We start from the raw sequence: 9,227 nt of genomic DNA, 5'->3' as shown, positions 1-9,227 counted from the left end.
ATAATATGGTTTGGTAAAAGGGGTCATTTGAATATCTATAAATGACATATTGTTTTGATGTTAAGATATGAGATAATATGTTTATCTTATAGACTGGGTGATGGAGATGTTATGATTTATTGAGTTAAATTTGATAACCGAAAGGTTGTTTTTTTTTAAATTGTTGGACATTTGAGATATGAATACATATGCCTATTTAATGTTTGCTTGTAGTTCGTTTTAAAAAGGTCAAATCATTGATTCAATGATGGTTATAAAATGTGTTATATATATATAGGTAGTTATATGTTCGGCTATGGTATTTGACTATTTAGGCTCGATTTTTGAATGACAAAGAATGTATATGATCTAATTGATATGGAGGTTAATTGAATGATTGATTATTGAAAATATTAATTGGTTGTGTATATGAATTATAGGCATGATAATTTGCATGCGGATTAGGTATGGGGTTCATGTGTGTGGTTGAATATAACATGTTAGATATGTTATTTAGCTTGCAAATTAGATATTTTATGACTTGGCATTTGTATTCGAAAATGGTTAAATTTGATTTAGTAAAATGTACATAAGGTTATAATGTTTAAAATGCTATGATTTGGTAATTGAATTTAGAAATGACTTTTGGTTTTAGGGTGTTATGCACATGGTTGGATGATGTAAAAAAAAAAACTTAGTTGGTCATGTATAAAGTTACCTAACGTTTTATGTGCAAATGGTTATTAAACTGTGAGATATGGCTAAATTAGTTTAACAAGTGTATGTATAATTTTTATTAAATATTACGTTTGTTATTTAGTTAATGATATGACTTGAATTTTTGTAATTTTGAAACATGTACAAATTGGTTTTGATATTTGATGGCTTGGCTTGAAAGTTTTGAATTAGCAAACGTAATTGAAACGGTTAGATATTGAAATATAGTTCGTATAAGAGAATGTTCGATAAAGCATGATCTGTGTGGTTAGATATGTGATTCGAATAAATGATTTTGACTTTTATGAATAAGAGGTTGGTTTATTAATTTATTTTGAAAAATTTTATAAGGGAGAATACATTACTGGGCCTATGAATTGTAAAGAATGTTTGTTCTGAACTGTGTTTTGTTTGGTAATACCTCGTAACCCTAGTCCGGCGACGGACATGGGTTAAGGGTGTTACATTTTATTGGTATCAGAGCTATGGTTTAGTCGGTTCTAGGATTAACATAGCTAATGTGAGTCTAGCTATACATGCTATATATAACCTGTGATAGTGTGATATCTCCCGACTCTGACGAAAATTATTTTGGTGAGACAGATGTGTTTTTCCAACCGAGCTAATTCTGATAGTACAAAAGTAAATACTCAAATGTTTGAGTGAAGATGTGTTGATTATGAGTTGAAACTCATAAAGGTAAGGACCAAATTGTATGACATGTTGTTATTGATAAATGTTGTACTTATATGAGCATATGAGATATGATATTTGAGTTATGATTGCTATCTGAAATACTTTGATTGTGAATTAGTGATTTAAGTTGGTATATGAATAATGTGTTAAGAACAAAAGTGATTATAAGCAAATGTTTAGTAAATGTTTTGAGAATGTGAAATTATTAATAAATTGGCTATTTGTAATAGTATGTGTTATGTGCATTTATGTCTGAGTTAAATTTGAGGCTTTACGACCCTCACCCCTTATCAGTAAAATGTTACAATGAAATCTGTAAAATTTGGATCGAATAAGTTCACAAGTATAGAGTTACAGAGGTTTGTGTTTGAAAGATTACTAATGTGGTCAGATAAGAGAATGGGTCAGCAAATTGAGATAGTACTATAAGAGATATTGAATCGTTTTAATGGCCATTCGTATTATGCAAAGTCGCTTTTAATGAAGAAGTTGAATTTGATGAAATAAAAGTATTCAGGTGTGATATATATATATATATGGAAAGGTATGAACTGAAAGTTCTTTTGAATTGATTTTTGTTATTGATGGGATAATATGGACCTAATGATGACAGAATTAGACAGTTGAATAATGTTTGAATTGTATTGATGGCTGAGTGCAGTGGTTATAGTCGGGCTGTTACTATTATTTCTTCTGAGCATTCTATGTGTACATTTATCCTCAGAAGTATATGTGACTGTTTAATTTTAGAAGGAATTCTTATCGTATAAGAATATTAGTTAAACATACTAATAGACGAAAGCATTGTAGGTCTGTTTGGGTTATGTTCGACATTACTCTGTCTTTCTCTGGTATTTATTCTATTGTGTGGATACGAAAGTCGACGGTAAAATTTGTATAAAGCTAATATTCTATTTCTACTGGTTAATGTTCTATTGAATATACGTGAAGATTATATTACTTCTGTTACTGTGGATCTCAGTATTTATGAGTGACATTGTTATTTCTGGAAATTTTCTGGGATATCATCGGAATTGTTATCATTTTATATGGGCTGTAATTTCCAGATATCATGTGTAGCTTTATATGTTGAAATTCCGCTATCCTGGTTTTCTTATGATTCTATGTGATTATCTATAAGAGATATCCATTTGACGGAAATAGTTATATCTATTATAATTTCTGTTTTCAAATATGGGAGTACTGCAATACCGTTATCAGAGTTATAGAAGTTGTGTTTCTGCATTGGTTGTTGTTTAAACCATATTTGATTTTCTTCTGTGTTCAAATGCTTTATTAACAGCCGGGATAATATCTATTTATAGGGTTGAGACATCGTTCTCATTAAGGCCCAATGATTTCTATTTGATAAAGGTGAATTCAATATAATTCAGAACTTCGATGATTAATATATGAGACAGCTTTATTATAAACTCTTTTTTAGTTCTCGTAAAAGGTTCGACATCGGCAAAAGTGAATATGATAGAAGATCAAGATCAAATCTGGAAAATGATATATTTAGGGCTATCCTTTTAACGAGAAGAAAAGATTTCTTTGAAAAGTCTGATTTAGCGGTTTAGTCTGATTTGAATTATTTGATTGAAAAGATAATTAGGTTATATGTGTTTGAATCTATCCACCAGACTGGAAATAAACTTTGAACGTACATATGTGAATTGAGGGATAGTTTGGAAGAAGAATTTGTATTATTGAAGATTTGATACAGAATTATATCTATCGGAACGATTCTATCTGGGAAATGTTGTAGTAAATTAAAGTTAGTTCGATTGTTGAAGTTTTCCTTTTTGCACGAAGATATTGTCAACCGAAACATCAGTACTCGTTCAGCCTAAGTTGAATAAAACATTTACGATTCTCAGTAATGTGTCAATGAACGGTTTGAAGTGTGTTCTAATAGAAGAGTGTACAGAGATATCTTATGATTCCATATAGCTAAAGCTGTATGAAAAGAGTTATGTGTCATATTTGATGACTCAAAAAGATCTGAATTTAAGACAACGTCGATGCTTAGAATTGTTAAAAGACTACGAGCTTGTAATTGACTATTATCTGGGAAAGGCTAATGTTGTTGCTGATACTTTAAGTCAAAAATCGTTGTTTGCTTTGCGAGCAATGAATGCGCATATGACTAAGTCCAATGATGGTTCGATAATAGCTAAATTAAAAGCTAGACCTTTATTTGTTCAATAAATTTGTGATGCTCAGAAAGTTGATAATGATTTGTTAGCAAAACGAGCTCAATGTGAATCGAGTGGTGTAACAGAGTTTCGAGTTGATACCAATGATTTTTTGAGGCTCAGAAACTGAATGTGTTCCGAAGAATTCAAAGTTGATTCAGATGATTTTGAACGAAGCTTATAACAGTCAATTATCTGTTCACCCGGTTAGTACAAAAATGTATAATGATCTGAAACAGCTTTATTGGTGGCATGGTATGAAACGAGATATTTCTGACTTTATTTCGAAATGTTTAGTTTGTGAACAAGTGAAAGCAGAGCATCAGGTACCTTCTAGGTTACTTTAGCCGATTATGATACCCGAGTGGAAGTGGGATAGAGTTACAATGGATTTTGTATCCAGTTTACTGTTGACACGGAGTAAGAAAGATGCAATCTGGGTTATTGTGGATAGATTGACTAAGTCAGCACACTTTATTCCAGTTCGTACAGATTATTCGCTTGATAAGCTGTTTGAATTATATGTTTCTCAGATTGTGAGATTGCATAGAGTACCTATTTCTATTGTTTCGGACAGAGACCCGAGGTTCACATTGCGATTTTGAAAGAAACTGCAAGATGTTTTAGGTACGAAACTACACTTTAGCACAACTTTCCATCCGCAAACAAATGGTCAATGTGAACGAATCTTTCAGATACTTGAGGATATGTTGAGATGTTGCGTTCTCGAGTTTGAAGGTACGTAGGATCGATACTTACCTTTGATTGAATTTGCATATAATAATAGCTTTCAATCTAGTATCAAAATGACACTTTACGAGGATTTATACAGTCGTAAATGTTGTACACCATTGTATTAGATCGAGCTCAGAGAAAATAAGATACACGGGGTCGATTTGATTAAAGAGACTGAATAGAAAGGGAAAGTCATTCGTGATAGTCTGAAAATAGCATCGGATTGTCAGAAATCATATACATACTTGAAAAGAAAGGATATAGAGTTTCAAATCGAAGATAAAGTCTTTTTGAATGTGGAAGAAAATACTCAGATTTGGTCGTAAAGGCAAATTGAGTCCGAGATTCATTGGACCATATGAGATTATAGAGCATATCGGGCCGATTGCTTATAGACTGTTGTTGCCACTTGAACTAGAAAAGATTCATAATGTATCCCATGTTTCGATGCTTCATAGATACCAATCCGATCCTTCGCACGTGATCAGTCTGACTGAGATTGAAATTAAGTCTAATATGTCATATGAAGAAGAACCGATTAGCATTCTGGCTCGTGAGGTTAAAGAATTACGAAATAAGAAAATTTCGTTAGCCAAAGTACTGTGGCATAAACACAGAGTTGAGGAAGCAACCTGGGAACCAGAGGATACAAAGAAAGAACGTTGCCCACACTTATTCACCAGTAAGATTTTCGGGGACGAAAATCCCTAAGTGGGGGAGAGTTGTAACAACCCGATTTTGACCCAAATCGGAACAGTGGTTTCGAGACCACACATCTGAGTCTGAAAAATATTTTAATATTTTTTTCTGTTTTTATTATGTGTGAATTTATATGTGTGAAAGTTCCGTGAATTAATTTTATTGTTTGAGTGCTTAATTTGAGAATAGGGCTTAATCGCGTAAAATAAAAATTTAGTGGTTATTTTTAGAAGGGCCAAATAATGGTTGTTCTTTTAATATGAATGTTTCATGTTGCAATTTTGCCATTGAATTAATGAATGGACGGCACTATGTATATATTATATAGTTTTTATAATAATTATAAAGGTTATAATAATAAATAATATATTATAAAGTTATTATAATAAAAAAACAAACATAAGTGACTTGAATTCATCACACTTTTGCACCAAAATAGGATTCAAATTTTAAAGTACGTGTTAGAATTAAGTGACTTGAATCTTTATTTAAATAAACTACATTGGTAAAATAAAATAAAAGTAAAATTCATATAGAATTACACTTCTTTTATTTTATTTTAGAATAAGGTTTTTTAAACATTATTAAGCTCCATCTATTTGATATTGATTAGAATAAGGTGTTTCAATCTTACTACACTCCTATTAGAATATAGTTTTACAAGCCTATAAATAGACATAGTCTACTCCTCTTGTAATCATTCGAATTCGACATAGAGAATTATCTTCTCCTCTACCCGTGGTTTTTTTCCGAAAGAGTTTCCACGCAAAATTTGTGTGTTCTTTATTTTTCTCTCTCTTTTTCTTTGCGATACATTTTCATTACCGGCAGTCTATTTTTCACTATGTCTAGCTATCTACTCAACAAACCCAATACTCAACTATAATATATGCTTTAATGAAAAACTTTAGATAATTCCAAAAGGTTAAAATGAAAAAAAAAGAACTAATTCTTTTTAAATTGAACTCAAACGCTTGTAATCTTTTAGTTCATATTTCAATTTTTAATCAATCTTAATAGCAGTTAATTTTGAGTTTGGATCAAATTGAGTTTATGTTGAAATAAAGTAATATTTTTGTTAAGTTTGAATCGAAACTGGAAAGAATCAAAATACAAATTTTGATTTTCCAAAATTGTAAATGAGAAAAAAAATCTATGCACTAGATTTCTGGTACAAAATTTTACAAGTATTGAATTAATATTATAAATTATTTATTATGTTTAATAAAAATTAAGTATTGAATATAATTGTGTTGTTGGATAATAATAAATTTTTATTTTTAAAAATTATTTTTTCGTAATTTTTATTTTATTAATATAATATTTTATATTATTTTGAATATTTCATTTTTAAAAAATAAAGAGATAATTTATTTTGAATATATTTTTTGGAAAAAAATAAAATTAATTTCAATTTTTGTAATAAGCAGCTATCTACCTATTTTTATTATTAAACAATTTTTTTTGAAAATTTTAATTTAAGTGAAAATTTATTAGGGTTATCAAATACATTTTTTAAAAAAAAATAAATGTTGAAAATTTTTAAAAATTTCCTTTTCAATTAAATAAAAATTTTCAATAGTTTATCAAACACACCCTAAATATTTAATTGAATTGAAGTTTTTGTGAATGCTTTTTTCTTTTTATATTTTTATATAAAAATTAAATATATATAATGAAATTTCAACCTAAAATATAATAGTAATTTTAACTAAAACTTCATTTTTTTATATAAATTTTTATAAACTTATTACAAAAATTTACTTAGTGTAACATGATACAATTCTGTTAAATGTCATGATTCTGGTTAATTGATATGAGGAGCCATAAAAATATGAATGAAAATGAAGCCCAAAGTTATTCTTGACCCAAAGCCCAAAATATTTTGGGTTGAAAATGGCATAAAAGAAAACTCCAAACCCATTGCATAAGATCTTTTGTTAAAGAGAAGAAAAAGAAAAAAAAATATTTTATACACTATGAATGGAATTTAAAAATTCCACAATCAGGGTTGAGCTGATGACAAGCGCATATATGGTATAATAGAAAATTAATATATGCGTAGCAAATTTATAACTTTATTTGTGAAGTTAAAAAAGTGCATTGGCAGTGTACCAAATACTCACCTTTAGAACAATAACTAATTTTGTTTGATTGATTGAGATTTATTTGAAATAGTAATTAGAGCTTTTGTAATGCCCCAGAATTTTAAGCTTTAGATGTGTTGGGTTTTCTCATGTAATGTGTTCAGTTTGGGTGGTTAAGATTTTGGAATATTTGTTTAAGGTCTTGGAGTTCTAGTCTCCTTATGTGTGAGGGGTATTTTGTTTTTGTTTTATTAAAGTTGTGGAGGAGTTTAGATTTAAATTGAACTCTTCAATAATTATCTGGTTAGTTGTGGGTGGTTATTGTTTCTTTAAAAAAAATTCAGTTTTTTTGCCTTTTTTCTTCTTCTATATTCTTTATTTTTCTTCTCTGTTCCTGGTCGTCGTTCTGTCAATTTCTGGTTAAAATATTTCCATCCATTTACGACTTCGTTGCTTTGATTCTTTGTTGTTCATTTTGTGTTAAGCGTTGGGAGTAATCTTCATTTTTTGTTAGGTATTTTTTTTGTTTTGGGATTTTAGTAAATTGGGGGTTCTAGTTATTCTTTAGAATGGAAAGGTCTATTAACTGTGTTATTCATTTTAATGCTCGATTAGGGGAGAACCGTGAGACGAATGGTGTTCCTCCAGCGGGTTAGGTATTGCGCAGTTGTTGGTTGACAGTAAGTGTACGAATGCATTGGATGCTACTGTGAGGCCATGTTCATGGACAATTCTTGTTTGAGTATCGTAATTATTTACTAAAATTGGTAGTTGGATTATTGATTTTAGGTATTGGGAATCTCGTGGTTGCATTCGTAGCAAAATTAAACCAGGTGTGTAACGAGAAACCCAAAAAAATAGTGAGCGACGAAAGTCAAAATTATGGCCTATCAACGCCATACGATTGTGTGCGATACACAGTCGTGTGATAGGCTATGTACGAGGCCGTGTGTGACACGGTCTAGGCTATTTAGAAAATTTTAATGTTTGGGTAGTCAATTTAGTCAAAAGGACTAAATTGTAAAAAGTGCAAAAGTTGAGTTCTACATGTTAGAGGTGTCCAATTATTATGAAACTTTAAATTGGAGGTCCTTATATGGTAATTAGACCATTGGTTAAGTTGGTAGACAAAAATGGACAGGAGATAAGTGAAATAGGAAAATTTTAAGTTAGAGACATATTGATTGAATGTGAGTGAATTAATTTTAAAAGCAATTTTTTTATGCTCCGAACTTGTAAGTTAAGTCAGGTAACACCTTGTGCTCGACTCCAACAATGGTCTCGGGTAGGGGGCCACACAAGCAAGGCAATTTCGGTCGTGTGGGCCACAAGGGCATGGTAATATGGGCCGTGTGGGCCATACGGGCATGTGGACCCAAAACTCAGAATTTTTTTTTAGGGTTGTACATGTTATCCTGATTGACTGTAGGCCTTCCGTAGGATTGGTATGTGATTTTATAAGCTATTAAGCATGAAATCTGTTAATTGGATAGCATGAAACTTGACGTAAATAATGTTTAATATGTATGATTTATTATATATAAAGCATGTTCTACATCTGTTATACGGGCATGTATGATATGTAATTCTGATATTTTTTTATTTATGTTATACCTGACTATGGGGTGGGACACGTATTATGTAGAGAAAGTGTTCTGTGTGAGGCGATACCTCGCCATTATACTGGCAACATTGTTGCAATTATTCTGAAAAGTGTCGTATGGACACTATGCGATCTGTAGGGTTGGGTGAGTGTTTTATACCTCACATGGTGTATTGGGATGGTTAGAGCTGGTGTGTAGAGAATGGTGGTAGGAATATACATCTCTGCATTTGTACAACTCTGTTATGTTTCAGATTCTATAAGAGATTTATGTCTATATCTGTTTTTGCCATGTGATTAAATTTGAATTTCTATTTACGTATGAGTTACACACTGAGTTTCAAAAGAAAACTCACTCTTTGTTTGTCTGATAATTTTAGGTAACCTTCAGGCTTAGGCGGATCGGTGCGACGGGAGCTCGGTTGAGTTCACGTTTCCATAAAACTTTATTTGCATAAATTTGGCTTATTTAAAATTTTGATTTGAGAGTGTTGTAAATTTTGGACTTTCTGG

The sequence above is a fragment of the Gossypium hirsutum genome, chromosome D03, assembly GCF_007990345.1.
Source record: "Gossypium hirsutum isolate 1008001.06 chromosome D03, Gossypium_hirsutum_v2.1, whole genome shotgun sequence".
NCBI lineage: Eukaryota > Viridiplantae > Streptophyta > Magnoliopsida > Malvales > Malvaceae > Gossypium > Gossypium hirsutum.
This window is presented reverse-complemented; position numbering follows the sequence as displayed.